Genomic DNA, 15,813 nt, shown 5'->3' on the forward strand with positions numbered 1-15,813 from the left:
CTGTTGAGTAAGCTGCTCTGTTTTCTCTGCAGTCTCAGGAAGGATCACACTGGTATGGGGATGTGGATGTTTACCCTGTGCCTGATGAGCCTCACAACAAAACCTGGACTCTGGCAACACCTCTCCACTCTCAGGTTGTCTGCTGACTTCAGGGCCTCAGCTCAGGTTATGCACAGAAGGTTTTCTTTATGAAGAGAAAAAACCCAATGCTGTTGATCAGCAGGCAGCAAACAAACCCTCACTGCACCAGCAAGGGAGAGGTTCCTTTACACCCCAGCTGAGCACATCCCTCCAGCCCTGCTCCTCCCAAGGCTCTGCTGGGAGCTCCCCTGGCAGGTACATGCTGCAGGGTACAAAGCTGCCCTGGCAAGAGCTGAACAGCTTTTTCTCTATCAGATTTCTCCCAATTTCCACAGCCATCAAGACTGAGGCAGCTGGTTCAAGCCATTAATAAGATGACAAGCAGCCCGGACAAGCCTGCAGATCATAAACACTGCAGAGGCTGAAGCTTCCAAGGAAGTCTTCCTCCAGGTCCCCCAGTCTGAACTGCACTAAGGCAATGCAGCATTGCAGAGCAATTCTCCTTACAGGAAGCCTATTCATGGGAGCCATTAGCACCACAAATGAGTGCCAAGGATGTCAGGAGAAACGTGATGGGAAAGGGACACAGGTACAAAGTGGTAAGAAAGCACCTTATGTGTGTTGTGATTCAGTACTCTTAAGAAAGAAGCTTCTTTAGGTTTCCCGGAGAACTGAGCAACTCGGACTCTGCCCAGGACATCTGGACTACTCCGAGCCAGACAGGAAGTGAAAACGTTTCACAGATGCTTTCATTTACATAGATATTTGCAGTGCATAACTGACAAGGTGTGTAAGCGTCATCACTTCTATTTTCCAGATAGGAAAACGACACGGCAGAACTCTGCAGCTCTGCTAAGTGGCAGAGCAAGAAATAGAGCCTTCATCCCTCACTTTGTGGGGCTGAAAAGCACCCTCTGAATCACACGGCCTGCCTGACGCTGTGGGGCCAGCAGCAGCATGAAACCCTGCTCCAGAGAAGTTCTGGGAGGAGCAGGTCCTTGCATGCTGGGATGGGGAATGCTGCAAACACCTCCTACATGAGCAACCCCATACACTGCTTACACTGCAACAGGATCACAGGCTTCATTAGAGACAACACTAAGCTCAGATGAAAAACATTAACACCATAATAACACTCAAGATCACATGAATCTGGTTCTGAATGACGGTTCTTGAAGCTTGGATATTTCAATAAAAGATAAAACCAGAGTTATTATTGTAGCCAAAGAAGGAGAACCTCTTGAAGGTGTCCCTACTCCCCTGCCTGCTTCACAGCCCACTCCAAACTCTGAACAAGATCACTCGAGGCTTTTGTGCAGCCTCCCAGCCCACATACAGGTAGGAAGAGCTGAAGAGCTCACCCCGCAGCAGAACTCTTCCAAAAAAATCACTATATTCCCACACAATAAGTGCCTGGAGGAGGCAAAGTCCCAGTGCAAGCTCTTCAAATCTGTCTCTATTCACTCCTTGGAGCACCATCACGACAATTCCCATCTAAACATCTCAATAGCTACCTGGGAAGGATTCCTCCACCGAACCTCTTCGGTAAGGGTGTTAACAGCACAAATACTCGGTAGTTTACTCCTCTTAAGTAGTTTACTCCTCTTACTCCTACCCACCTGAAATCCGAAGGCTATTGAGGGTGCTCCCAACAGCTGATGGAAGCCTGGCAGACATCTGAGACACTACAGTCCAACAGAGTGGGCCTCTAGACCAGATCCTACAGGTAGTTATCAAGTACTCCCTTTCTTCCCAGTTATTTTTCCCGTAGTTCTTCACACTTAAGCCTGGCTCAGCTGCCCGTTTCAAACCTGGTCATTATCTCTTTTTTTTCACCCAAGGTACGACTTTTCACCAGTCCCCCACAAATTAATACCTGCAGTCTCCTAAAGATGGAACGCTGAGCTCACCCCCCACTTCCACCCCTTATCACCTTCTCAGCCTATTAACACTCTCCTGAAAATTTAAGTGTTGGAATCAAACCACAGACATTGTATTTTGGCTGCAAGTTAAATAACCCCCTGCAAAGCTGCATATACACCTTTTAGCACCTTTGGTCCCCACACACCCCACAGCAAAACAGCACAAGCAGCTTCACAACCAACCAGCGCCACAGGCAATTACAAAACAACACAGGGCTACTAAAGCAGCTCCAGTCCACTTCGGTTATTGTCCAAATGCTCCCAGATAAAAAAACAGATCAGGATTTAACAGTTATACAGATCAGTATCTGAACAGCTTTGCTCTGAAATAAACAGCTCATAAGCTCCAACTGCTCTGTTACTTTTGCACCAGAAGTACACGTGCAGGCAGGGAACATCCTGAATTCTAGTACAACTTACTAATAGAACATGAGCCCAATAAATGTTTCAGCGACACTGGATATAATGCAATGTCCTGCTTTAGCCCCATTTTATCCTTCTGGGGGAAGGAAAAACTCTTTAACCAACCCAGATGTGTGCAAAACCCACCCTCGGAGGTGGTAACAAAGTCACTTAATTTCAGAAGTTAGAAAAGGCTGTTCTGTGATGGAGAGCTGCAGCTCCCCAGCCTTTACCTGCTCTCTGTGCTCTCACCTCATTGTCTGATACCTGACAGAAGCATCCTTCTATTTCTTCTGCTCCAAATGAGACATTAGTGATAAGGAGCTGTGAAATTATCTATCAATCAGGAGAATGAGTCAGTGACACACGAAAAACAAAACCCACTTCACAAGGCAGGATCAGCTTAAGAGCAAAGTCTGATACTGAGACAACAGCTCAGTGCCAAGTTGCAGAATAAATGAGGAATGTAGTAAAAAGAAACAGAGAACCAGAGAGGTCCAGCCCTTGGAATAAACCCTCTCCTAAAGTTACCAACCTGTATCACCAAGTCTCTCCTGCTCGTACTGCTTTTATTCCTGAACTTTGATGTTTTCCAACATGAAAACACACATTTTTAAGTGGAAACACCACAAGAGCAAAATCTCTTTGTAGACTACCATCATACATGGAAAAAAAAAAAAAAAAACCCAAAACAAAAAAACCAAAACCAAAAGGTTTAGTATTATTTTCAGCATTTAAACCTATGCTGACTTGCTCTTAAAAACTGCCACACTTCTGTCCTGTGCCATCACCCAGGCAGGCACACAAACACAGCCTCTAATGCCACCACTACATTCAATAATAAATCAGCCTTTGAAGTCAGGCTTCACACAAAGCTTTATTAAAAGGTTTTATTAAGATGTCACTATAAAGTGAAATAACTTTAATCCAAAATATTTAGCGACATTACTCACTTACTGAAACAAAAATACTTTTAAACCCTGTGTATCCCTTCCAGCATCTTTATGGACTATTTACTCACTCTTCCAGTTTCAGCCAGCTGGCTGAGCTGCCCTTTTAAGCTCTCATGCACACACAGAAAAAAGAAAAAAAGCTCAGAGTGCATCCAAAAAATGCACCGTAAGACCAAAGAAAAAATCTCCGAATTTAGAAAAAACAAGGCACCAAGGCACTATTATGGAAACCCATAGCTAACACGTGGTTTATCTTTTTTTAAAGGTAACTGTCAAATAATATAAAAATTTGTTTTCTCAACAGTGAAGACTGCTGAAAGCATCCTCAAATGTGTGATACCTAGTTTATTCAACCATGCAGAAAAGCATACCAGACTAATGAACAAAAAAAAAGTAATGAACTTGTACTCAAAATTAAGCACAAACTCAAAATATAGCTAATAGCAGATGTACTTACACTGGCTTGCAAAACCAACAAAGCAGCAACTCCAAACAGTATCTGAAATTTTTCTGTGTATGATTTTTATCTGAACTTTTAAATTTTAACAATAAAAACATTATGGATTGTTTACTATAACCCAAAAATATTCTGCTAACCAGAAAAAGCTTCTTAAGCCACAGACCCAAAAGAAACAGCATCACCCACGATGAACCCACAAAGATCTCACGAACCACAGATGAGCTGCTGGTAAAACCTAGGCTCATTTACAATGCTTCACTGGGAATGAAAAATGCATGCAAGTATTTCATATTTTCAGTCAGAAATCCACCTGAAAACATCACTTTCCATCCTCTCTTTAAATTCCACTTTCAGAACATGGCCTTACCTTCCCTACCTCTTCCAGGTGACTTTACTCCCAGTCTCTGGCTCAGAGCACTAGTTTTTGGAACACTGGGATTTCACTACCATTGAACATGGAAAAGGCAAGTACAAAAGTAATGTCCTGGCCTGTTCATATCTGAGAAACCTACTCATCAGGACTTGATTCTCCAAACTTGGGCTCTCCAAAACAGGGACCAGCTATTTATCCATCATGGAAGAGCCTATTCCAGGGGAGGTGTCAAGTGAATCTGTAAAACAAGGTTTAACAAAACCAAAACTTCCATTATAAACCTGGATTCGGTGCTAGAAAGGGTGGGATGCCTTCCCCGCTAGGAGATGATGCAGACACTGCAATGTGCTTACACTTTATACCTGTTCCTAGAAAGAAACAAAACTACTAAATCCTTAAACGTTTATGTTTACTGTACCTTATACCCCAAACACCAGCAACATCAATAAATGAATATTTATCCGATGAGTAGATACTCAATGTCTTTCTCACCCTTTGCACACCCAGAAGACAGAAACCAAACAAAACAACTTTCCTAACAAACCCCGCAATTTCCAGCTCATTCAAGCTCCTTACGGCAGCTCTGACTTCAGAGATCAGGGGGGTTTTTGTAAAGAAAAAACCCTCTAAATTCACAACCAACACACTAAAACCACCCCCTGGAGAAGATGCTCAGCATGTGTCCCAGGACCCGCATTAAGGATTTCCCCAGCTTGCAGCACAGCTGCTCCCACACAAAAATTAGAAACTCCTTCTTGAACAAAAAAAAAAAAAAAAAAAAAAAAAAAAAAGCCCTAAAACATCTTTCCAAACCTACCAAACGAGCTCGCCCAGCGCACAAACTCCATCCTCGCTCCCCCCAGCCCCAGCCGCATTTCGGCCTCAGCGGCCCTTTTGTAGCTCCCGCACAATAACAAACCGGCCGAGCCTTCTGGATGCCACCCCCCCCCCTGTTTTGCTGAGACACACACACACACACGGCGCGACAAAAATATCTTTGTGTCACAATCCAGACGCCGAAAAAAAACAACCTGCCTTTGCGGCGGGGAGCCCTCCGGCCCGGCTGCACCCTCCGGGGAACGCAGCGGGGCGGGGGCGGCTCGGCCCGGCGGCCGGAGCCCGGACAAGGGGCCCCGAGCCCGGGCGGCCCCGCCAGCGCCACCGGGGATGGGCCCGGCCAGGCCCCGCCGCGGCCCCGTCCCCGCAGGGAGAAGGGGGGCGGTTCGCACAATAAACACCGGCGGTATAGAAGCGAGAAACCGGGGCGAGACTCCCCCCAACCCGCCCGGGGGACCCGCCCGAGCCGGGAGGCCGCGGGGTGCCGCAGCCGCTGGCTCCGGCTCCATTTTAGCGCTGCCTCGTCCCACCTTCCCTCTCCCTCCCCTTCCTCCTCCCCCCCCGGCCCCACTCACCGCCCCGAATATCCGCGGCCGCCGCCGCCGCCGGCCCCCGATACCCACCTGTGGTGGTGGCGGGGAGCCGGGGGTGCCTGCGGAGCCGGGTGCGGAGGGACGATGGGCGCGGGGCGCGGCGGATGGCGGCGGATTGCGCGGGGCGGCGGCGGCGGCTGCGGCCGATCCGGGCACTCGCTGCCTCCTCCTCCTCCCCCTCCTCCCGTGCCGGCCCGGCCCCGCCGCGCAGCGCCACCTGCAGGGCGCCGCCGGCAGCGCGGGGGCGGCGCCGAGGGGGCGCTGCCTCAGGGGGACAGGGAGCGGCTGGAGAGGGTCCTGTGAGGGACACCCAGAGGATTTGGGGCTGGAGAGGGTCCTGTGAGGGACACCCAGAGGATTTGGGGCTGGAGAGGGCCCTGTGAGGGGACACCCAGAGGATTTGGGGCTGGAGCAGCTCTCTGGTGAGGAGACACTGCGGAGCTGGGCCGGGTCAGTCTGGAGAAGGGAAGGCTGAGAGGGGATCTCAGCAATCCATGTCAATATCTCCCCGGCGTGTCCGAGGATGGTGCCAAACTCTCTTCAGTGGTGCCCTGTGACAGGATAAGGAGCAATGGGCATAAACTAGAAGACAAAAAGTTTCCCCCAACTTCTTTAGCTTGAGGGTGGTGGAGCTCTGGAATAGGTGCCCAGAAAGGGCATGGAGCTTCCCTCTCTGGAAACATTCCAAACCCACCTGGGCACGCTCCAGGTGACCCTGCCCTGATCTCCAGAGGTCCCTTCCAACCTCAGTTAATCTGTGATTCTGTCAGCTCCCCTCAGAGGGACACCGAGCCGCTGGAGTGGGTCTGGAGGAGGGCAACAAGGAGGATTGGGGGACTGGAGCATCTCTTATGAGGCAAGGCTTGTCACTGTAGGGTTCATTCCTATAACCACCCCAGGCCCCTGTGCCAGGGATGATGTCTCCAAGGGGATACTGGAAATGGATACTGGAAATTTTTCCCACACATTTTTATGACCCCACAGCCATAGGGCAATGGCAAGGACATGGGGTGATGACAAGCCCGTGAGGATTCCTGTCCAGCCTGAGAGGGAGCAGAAAACACCGCTGAGGGATGTCTGCTGTTCCCCTGTGGTTTCAAAGGCATCCTGGAGGAGCTGCCCCTTGGAAGGACTTCAGTCCAGAAATATCTTTTAATTTGTTCTGTCATCAAGGATGATGGAAATGAATGCAGTAGAGCAAAGCAGTCACTCCTCTCCCAAAACACTCCACAGAACCATAAAATACCAACAGCCTCACCAGCAAACACAGTCCCTGCTTCAGCTTCAGGTCAACACAACCTGAGCAGCAGCAGCACTGGCAAGAAATTGGCACTAAAGAGAGTGTTGTAAAAGTTACTGCAAACTGCACTTTCTCTGCCCAGTGGATCTTTTATAGCTTTGGAGATGTGGTCTCCTTGCACCCAAGGACAGAGCAGCCTCTGTCTAAATCTGCTTCCCTGTCAGACACACAGGTGTCTGTTAGTGTGACATTTGGTGACAGAAGGCCAGACTGCAGGTACACACATGCATTTATATCTTAGGGACTGTCCAGCAGTTCAGAAGAATTGTGCGCACACACACACATGCATATATTATATATACGGGACAAGCACCTGGGCAATTGCTGGTTTCTTGCCCTTGCCCATGAAGGGAAGGTGGCTTTAGAGGAATTTTGCAGCACATTTCCCAGAGCAGGCAATGCCTCAGGAGGAACAGCTCCCACCTCTCTTACAGGAACAGCGTAAGGCCGAGCAGCCGGATCGCTGCTCATGAGAGATGTCTCTGATCTCAAACAGTCATCAAGAGTAATGCAGAGGGAAGAAATGCATGAACAGCTTTCTGGACCATATGGGATGCTCCTACAGTTGATCTGCACTGCTATTGAAGTTGCCAGGCACTGAGCTACCAAGAGATGCACCAGCACTGCTGAAAACCATCACCTGGTTGTCCTTTTCTGCATATCAAAGTATTACACCACCATTGCGTGCCCCTTTGGTGTCTCATTTCATTTCTCTAGAAGTGTTTTGCCTGTCCAGAGACAGGAGGCCAATGCCTTCCACTTCTCTCCCTGCAGGAGCCCAACCCTCCTTCCCACCATTCCCAAATTCGTGCTCTCATCAGCTCGCTGGCAGCTGGGGCATTAATCTGGTCCACTTAATTCTTTCTTTATCCATTGAGAAAGAATTGTGACAAGTACACACACATACAAACAGCTCCTCTAAACTGCTTCCTGCCCATGCAAACATCACTGTCCTCCCCAGGAGCAGCTACAGGCTCACAGTGACAGGAAGCCACCCAAAGGCATTACCATTTCCCTTCAGGAGATGAGAAATGTGGGATCCCCTCACTTTCAGTGACTCATGCAGACACCTACAACCCCCCCCCCCATCAGCAGGTGACTCACACAGGTTTGGCCAGGTCAGCACTATCCACACCTGCTGCTGTCATAAGCAGTTCTCTGAAGGTCTCCAAGGCAACGACCAAGGCCAAGGGAATAGATGCAGCAATTAAAGAAAAAATTAATGCAAACTGTTGTGGTGATCAAAAGGCCAAAGTAAACAAATGAAAGACAATTGTGCATTCATTACCAGGTGTGTACACTGCAGTGCCCACGAGCTCCTGGCTTTTCCACCTGTGCCCAGCAGTGTGCCAGAGCCAGCTCAGGAATTCTGCAAGTCTGGTTCAGGACTGCATTAGGGCTGGATTTTCCACCCCCTCACTGTTCAGAGCTGGGCAGAGTCTGGATAGTCAGAGGACATAGCTTGTCTCTGCCACCACAGGGGAGAGTGTGGTTCCTCTACTTCCAGGTCAGCTCCATGTGGTCCCTGGGGACACACGTGATCAGACCTTGGCAAAAGGTGAGGAGTTCCTTCTGGTGCTCTTTGAAAGCCCTGCACCACCTCTCACCAGCCTGTGTATGATTCCAAACAACTGGTGTAAAGTGAGAGCTGGTAGGATTAGACCCACAATAGACTGAGAGGGAGGAGTGTCAACAATGAGAAGCAGTTTGGGCAGAGACTGAAGAATAGGTTTCATCTGGATGAAATTCAGTGCACAGCTCTATGCAGGATCCATTCTGGAAAAACAGCTCACCCACTGATTTTTACCTGTTCCAAAGTCCTTACCAAATTATCCCCTGGACAAGAGAGTAAAGCTCAGGAGTGTTCTGCTTCCTCCTTGCAGGAGTAATTACAAGTGAGAGCAGAAATCCTGCTGTGTGCTTTATCCTTCCACTCATGAGAAATCTGCCAAACACAAAATATCCATTACAGAGGACTTACAGCCCTCATATAGGATATACATCTACAGAATTGACTTCTGGAATAAAACCTCTTAGAAATAATAGAATTTCTATTATATTCTACAGCTTCTACAAAAATTTGCTCTGCATCCATCAATCCCTGCCCCTGCCTTGCACCAAAGCAGGGTGATTTACAGGCTCGGTGCTCCTGTGCCATTTTGCTATCACTTTATTCAGCTGTAAATGGCAGCCTGCACCACAGGACAGGGCCTTACTGCCCTCTCAGTCATTCACAAAACTCCACAACACACTTGGAAAAAGCAAAGTGATCCTTCTCTGTTCCCCATCCAGAGGCCATTTGGCACCACAAAGTACACATTTACCTTAGAGGGTCAGGTCACAGTCCTTCAGTTTTCCATCTGTCTCAGACAGCAGCCAACATCAGCTGCTGCAGGAGAAACACTCAATGGTCAGTTGTGGAATAACCTGTCCAGGGGAAAATATGCTTTATAATTCCATGAGGTAGGAGCTGTTTATGCCCTGAGGCATGAAAATCATTTCAAATTCAGTTGTGTTTAAATCAAGAGTGCCTCATGCCTGCACTGACTTCATTAGCTTATCTGAGACAGCTACAGGGAAATTCAAGCCTGCAACTAAGTGAGCAGGGCCCTAGGACCCAAAACCCAGTCAGCAAGAACATCAATAGAGTTGAGCTGTCATATTTGAGAGGTAGGAGAGAAGACATGAGTAGCTCTGGCAGCTCTCTGTAATCCCACGTATGAGGCTGTGTTATCCAAATATAAGGAAATGTTTTGAAAGCCAGACCTCAAGCAGAACAAAGGGACATTGGGTCTCAAATATAAAAGATTTTTCCCCCTCTTATTTAAGACAGAATATCAATAGAGATGCTTTGTAAGAAGAAAGAGGCATTCTGATGAGAGAGGAAGCTGGAGTCTCTCACCTAAACTGAAATGGAGTATGAAATACTGGGAATGGAAAAGAGTATGAAAACCCAGAAATATTGGCCTGTATTCCAAACTGGGTTACTTGTAATAATTGTGTTACTTACTGCTTCTTCTAGCTGCTGGATCAGGTGGAGACTGTTGATTTTTATTCCTTTACAGCCCATGGGAGTTGCAGGCTCTGTATGAAAACAAGATGCCATGGAAGTGTTTGTTTGCCAGGCTATTGTTTGTCCTTTTAAAGGCTGCAGACCCACTCCATTCTTCATGAGAAAATGCGGGCTGCCTGAAGGACAAACCAAAATGACTATTTAAGGCACTAAAAATGGAAATCATTTAAAACAGAGCTGATTAAAAAGAAGAAACTATTCTTCCAATGAGAAGTGAATTGCTTTCAGCTGGCCTGAGCACTGAGCTTTGCTTGCAACAAAACCCAAATACCAGTTGCCTGATAGTGCAAGTATTTTGGAGGCACTTCATTGGCCATGACTTCAGTTTTTCCTTGTGCATAACTACAAAACAAGTCTACTGCTTCTGCTCATCCTGGCTCTGTGATTTTTCCTTTGGTTGGGCTGCTCAGAAGACAGCAAGGCTGTTCTTTAGTCAGATTTTAAAGCCCAGCCTTTCTTGCTACATCCACTTGGAAGCCCTCACAAAACCTTGGTTTCTTAAATAACAAGAGATTCAAGAAAAAAAATAATCAAGAAACATCACACACCTCTCTTACAATGTGACAGCTTGTGTTCTTCAAAAGACTCCAAAGATTGCTGGTGGCATGCTGAGTTTTCAGCGCCTTCAGAAAAGAGGGGGAAACAGGGAGATGGAGGTGCAAGTACTAAAGTTTTGTCAGGGAAAGACTTGGGTGTATTTTTCAATACAACACTTCCAAAACACACAGAAAAACACTTGTAGTAGGACCTAGTTTTTTTTCAGTTAGCACCTCTGTTTGCTCTATCAAAGCCCCTTCTTCAAAGAGGTTGAAAAAAAAATCCAAGACAAATAAGGGGATAGAGTTATTTAACATAGGGTCCTACAAGGTGTATCTCAAAACACAAAGGAATATTTCTGAGGAAGGCAAACCACTCCTGTGTTAGATGAACCTGACTCTTATGACAATTCATAATATAAACATATCAAACTTCTTTCACTCTGAATCTGAAGATCAGTCCAGATTTAAGCTACAAAGTAATTTTTTTTCCTACCTCGAAATTCTCATCATGACTATAGCTGTGGTCAGGATGTGAGTTCAAGGACACATTTGGGTTCATGGTTCCAACCTTCCATCACAACAATTTGATTCCTCCCATCCATGTGTGGCGAGGCAGCTGCTGCTTCACAGTTCAAAAATATCTTGCTTCACCCCGACAAAGGGAAGTATCAGCTGCTTCTGAATGCTCTGGAGCTGATGAGAATGGATGGATTTTGGTAGAGCTTCAGCCCCTGCTGTAAACAAGCCAGCTCTCGCTGTCCCTGCCGAGCGCGGCTCTGATCAGTGACGGGATGATCACAGCCCAGTCAGCATGCGAATCCTGCACACGTGCAGAGACAGAAATGGTAACTGCAATTAACAGGCTGCAGGATGCACTTCCACAGCCCTGGAGCCAAGGCCGTTGTTTGGAGCTGCAGAATTTCCTTTTCCATGGGGAACTCATGAAATAACTCTCTACTGTTTTTTTCTCTTGACTAGATTTGTCCCTTCCGTCTCAGGACATCACACGTGGTCCCTTTTGAGTTCAGCTTCTTCTTTAATTATTAACACAATTCCTAAATATTTCAGTGGGTGCTGACCACCTCTGCTCAGGGAAAACACAGGCCCAAAAGCTCAGGGAAAAGCATCAGCCCCAAAAGCTCCATCCCTCCTGCCTCTCCATCCCTGTATCTCTGCTCCCTTTGGGAACGGCCCCGTGGCTCGGGGTGTAACTTCCCACGGGACTTTGGCTCGGGGTGGGGGCACAAGGCACAATTCCCGGAATTCGGGGGCTCGCAGGGGCCTGGGCATCGCCATCCCGGGGCTGCTCGGGGCTGCCCTCCCGGGGCCGCGATGCGGGGCGGCGGCGACATCCCGCCGTGTCCCCACTAGATGGAGCGACAAACCCAGCCTGGAGCCGCCGGCGGGCGAGCCCCGCTCTGCCCCTTGTCCCCAGTGTCCCCAGTCCCGGCAGGGCGCGGAGGGTGGGCCCGGCAGCGGCCAGCGCCGGTCCCGCATCTCCGCCCTCAGCGTCGGGGCACAGCCCAGGGTCCCCGCGGAACGCTGGGCTCACACCCGCCCTGAGGCAGCCACGGTGTCGAGCAGATGCTGTGCCACGTGGGAGTGGGTTTGTCTGGGTGCTGTGGGCACCTCTGCTTTGCTATTTGGAACCCAGGCAGCGCTAATGGACCTGGCGAGCGAGCAGCAGCCCTGGTGAGCACAGCCGGACTCATCCTCCCACCGAATCACTCCGCAGCTTTGCTCTCTGTGTGATGTGATGGGGATGTGGGTGTGCTACAGCCCACCCCGGACACGAGGAAACCTGGGCAGCCCTGGTCTGTGCTCACCAGGGCTGGCAGGGACCACCAGTGTTGAGGGATCCCCAGCAGGCTGCCTGCAGCCCGGGTGCTCCCTTTGGAACTGACCAAAGTCAGATTGCATCATCACCACAATTTTGTTGAAGGTGCCATTCCTTCCCCTCAGCTCATCTCCAAGGGATCTGTGACTCATCTGCTTTGCCCTCACAAGCCTGGGAAGAAGAGCAAAGGAGGAAAAGGCTGTGACCACAGAAAAGGTTCAGCAGAGACAGATGGAAACTCAGTGGCTGGCAGACCCTGTCCTGCCCAAACATACACAGGGGCCAAGGGCCACCAGGGTTTGCAGCAGCCTGGGGACACCCAGTGTGTCCCAGCCTGGGGAGGGGGTAGGTGGCACTGCTGATGCCACACTCCAGGAGGCCAAACTCACCTGTTCTGCAGCCTGGGCGGAACTGATTATAGACATAAAAACCAGAGGATGTGGGACAAGGATGCAAAGAGGCTGAGCTCAGCAGGAGCCTCTCCTGTGCCGCAGGAGGTTCAGAGGCCTTGAGTCTCTCCAGATCCCTCAATGAGCCTCACACCATTCCTGCCCAGCCCCTGGGTGAGCATGGGGTGTGTGGGCTGGCAGGAAGGAGCTCCTGCCCTTGCCTGGGATGTGCATCTCACTTCAGCACGGAGCAGAGCCAGGCGGTGCCAGGGCTGGCAGGCGCTGCGGTGAGAGCACAGCCAGGGGGTTATTAATAACCTGCTGAGTCAGGGGGGGCTCTTGGGTTTCAGGATCACAAGACAGGCGCTGAGCAGCTCAGATGGATCTCCCTCATTCCTACTTTTTACATTGACAGGGACAACTGCTAAGATGGCCTCGTTCTCTCTGCAGGACAGCTCGGCCTCATCCTGACAGTCACTGCACCCAGCAGGGATCCAGGGTTTGGACTGGAGCTGCAGTGACCCCAAAAATACAAATGCTGTCCTAAAGGAATTAAACAGAGAGGGCAGGGGCAGAGACACACAGGATTGATCAGCTATGTCAGGACATAGCAGCCATAACAGCCCTGTTCCTCATCAGTGTGACCAAATCACATCATGGAGAGAAAAATGAGTACCACAGGCCTCCCATCCTGCTTCATGTGCAACACCCAAAAAGGCTGTGACTGAGGCTGGCATCTGCTCCTACCCAACAGGATGCAGCCAAGGACCTCATAAGATGCAAAGAGAATTTGGAGGATCTTGTATTTCAGTGTCTAATTTCAGGAGTGTTGCAGGGGATGAAAAGCCTCGGGGATAGGGCAGCTCTACAAGGTTGGGATGGGATCAGACCTCCCAGAAAGCACATTGTCCCAGCCTGGCTGCCACAGCACCACCTGTGTTCCTGTTGAAGCTCTTGGCTGAGACAGGCTGAGCTCTGCTCTGGGGTGATTCCTTATGCATCACTATGGAAAAGTAGTCGGTGATGTGGAACAGATTAACTTTCAGATGCAGCAGCCCATGGTAGCAGTGTGCATTGCAGCTGAACAGCTTCTCTCTCTCACAAACACGGTCCAAGAGCAGATGGAGTGGCAAAGGACCATCCCTGGGTCTGAACCTGGCCCTCAGGGGTGCTGCCAGGGCTGGGGGTGCAGGGACCCCTCACACACACAAGCTGCTCCCATCAGGCTGGGATCTGGGCACTGCCAGAGCTCCTCAGCCCCACAACCACTGGTGTGAGGATTTCCCTGGCCCTGCTCCCCCTTCCCCATCCTGCCCACCCCCGGGTGTGCTGGAACACAGTTGCCTATCAGGAGGAAGAGCACTCTGGCTCTTGCTGGCAGGGTGTTTCAGGCTGGCAACAGCTCCAACAGCTATTTTTTCACCCAGGTCAGGACCAAAATAAGCTTCTCACCCATCCCCAGCAGCTGTTACAGACATCACCCCGGCCATGCCGGTGTTCCCTGGCCCCTCTCCTGTCACAGTGCTCAAATCCCAGCGCCTGCAATTGCTATTGCTGTAGCTGCCACTTGCAGTGGCTGAAATAAGTGAAGTGCTGAAGCTCTGCTTGACTCCTGTGTCCCCAGAGAGGTCTCATTTCATTGTATCAGGCTGCCTGAGCCGCTGAGCCCCGTTCATTTCAATTAGCCCGATAGCTCTCCAATCCTATTTACCTTTATGAATGTGTGAGCATCTTGCTGCTTCCCACAGCAGTGAGATTAAAGGGTGAGCGAGGAATCACACACTGCATCCCTTGCAGGGCAGACTCACAGCAGTGTACTTCCTGCAGTGAGTAAACTGAGACACAGATAAAACCATATCCAAGGGACACAGCAAACCTCATTGAGTTGGGAGCAGCCTGCAGTGGTAACCCCCAGATTAGCCAGAAACTTGGTCTATACCTTTTAGTTCTAAATAAATATTTTACATTTTAGGTGATGCATCTTTTGGCAGATAAAAGATAGAAGAGCCTGGAAAGGCTGTAGTCCCTCAAGTCTCCTTTCTGACTAAGTGGTCCCTCCCAGCAGGACCTGTCCTGAGGTCCATGTTCCCCACTTGGATTTTAACAATCATTAACCATCTCAACACATTCCAGCACTTAAATAGGCTCCTTGAGAGGGAGAGATAAGGTATCAGCTTTCCGGTTCATCTTGCCAGCCTGTCTGCAGCAGATAAGCATGTTGGGCAGCAGGAAAGAGGTTATCTAGAAAGGAAGCTGAGCAACGGTTGCTGTTATTGCAGGAGGCTTTGAAAAAAAAGCCACCCCACCAGGAATCCCACAAGCCATACAAGCCCTTCCCGCTGGAACGTGACTGATGGTTGGAGTCCAGCTGTGCCTTCCTCCCGGCCTGGGAGGCATCTTCCTGTGGGGAGGGCAGAGCTGCCGGGTCAGGCTGTCCCAGGGAAGGTCACATCCTGAGGCAGGTGCCCAGAAACCTGTTGCTTTCCCTCTCTCCTGCCCTGCCCTGCTCTGAGGAACAGCAGCAGGAGGGGTTTGGATCAGTGTGTCCCTGCCACCCCTTCAGCACGTCTTGAGTTTTCTGGGCTGAGGAGTCTGCAAGAGGGAGCTTTTCTGCCCCAAAGTGAGGAACTGCTGTTGTGGGTTGTGCATGGGGTCCCTGGAAACCAGCCCTGATCTCCCATTGAGGGGAAAGGAGCTCCTGAGAATTCTCAGCCTTTCTTAACCCCAAGTATCACCTTGCTTTTTGTGATGGGAGAGGAGAAACGAGCCATGTTGGGAATAGAGGTTCATTTACCCCTAGTGAAAGATGTTCCTTTCCTTTGGATGAGTGCTTGTTCATTCATCTTCCTGCCTGTACTATGCTTGCTTTTTTGCAGTTGCAGAAATGATGCATATCAGCTAGAAAAAAAAAAAAAAAAAAGGCAAAAAGCAGCCATTTCCACTCAAATTCCCAGGCCCCCTTTCTGCCTTCTTGTTATCACCCATGGACGAAAGACCCCTGATCACAGATGTGGTTCAGGAAATGGCCTGAATCGGGGGCTGCAGAACAATTAC

At 49.6% G+C, this 15,813-nt stretch overlaps 1 protein-coding gene across 3 annotated transcripts in view; it reads right to left on the bottom strand.

Annotated features, from left to right (window-relative positions):
• PRRC2B (proline rich coiled-coil 2B) overlaps positions 1–5,790 on the bottom strand; it is a 46,218-nt gene extending 40,428 nt beyond the window's left edge. For all 3 annotated transcript variants that reach the window (XM_058818453.1, XM_058818452.1, XM_058818454.1), the window contains exon 1: positions 5,604–5,790. The gene's annotated coding sequence lies outside the window, so the exon portion shown is untranslated. The remainder of the gene's footprint in view (positions 1–5,603) is intronic.
• Positions 5,791–15,813: the final 10,023 nt, after the last annotated feature.

The sequence above is a fragment of the Ammospiza caudacuta genome, chromosome 21 (assembly GCF_027887145.1).
Source record: "Ammospiza caudacuta isolate bAmmCau1 chromosome 21, bAmmCau1.pri, whole genome shotgun sequence".
Classification (NCBI taxonomy): domain Eukaryota; kingdom Metazoa; phylum Chordata; class Aves; order Passeriformes; family Passerellidae; genus Ammospiza; species Ammospiza caudacuta.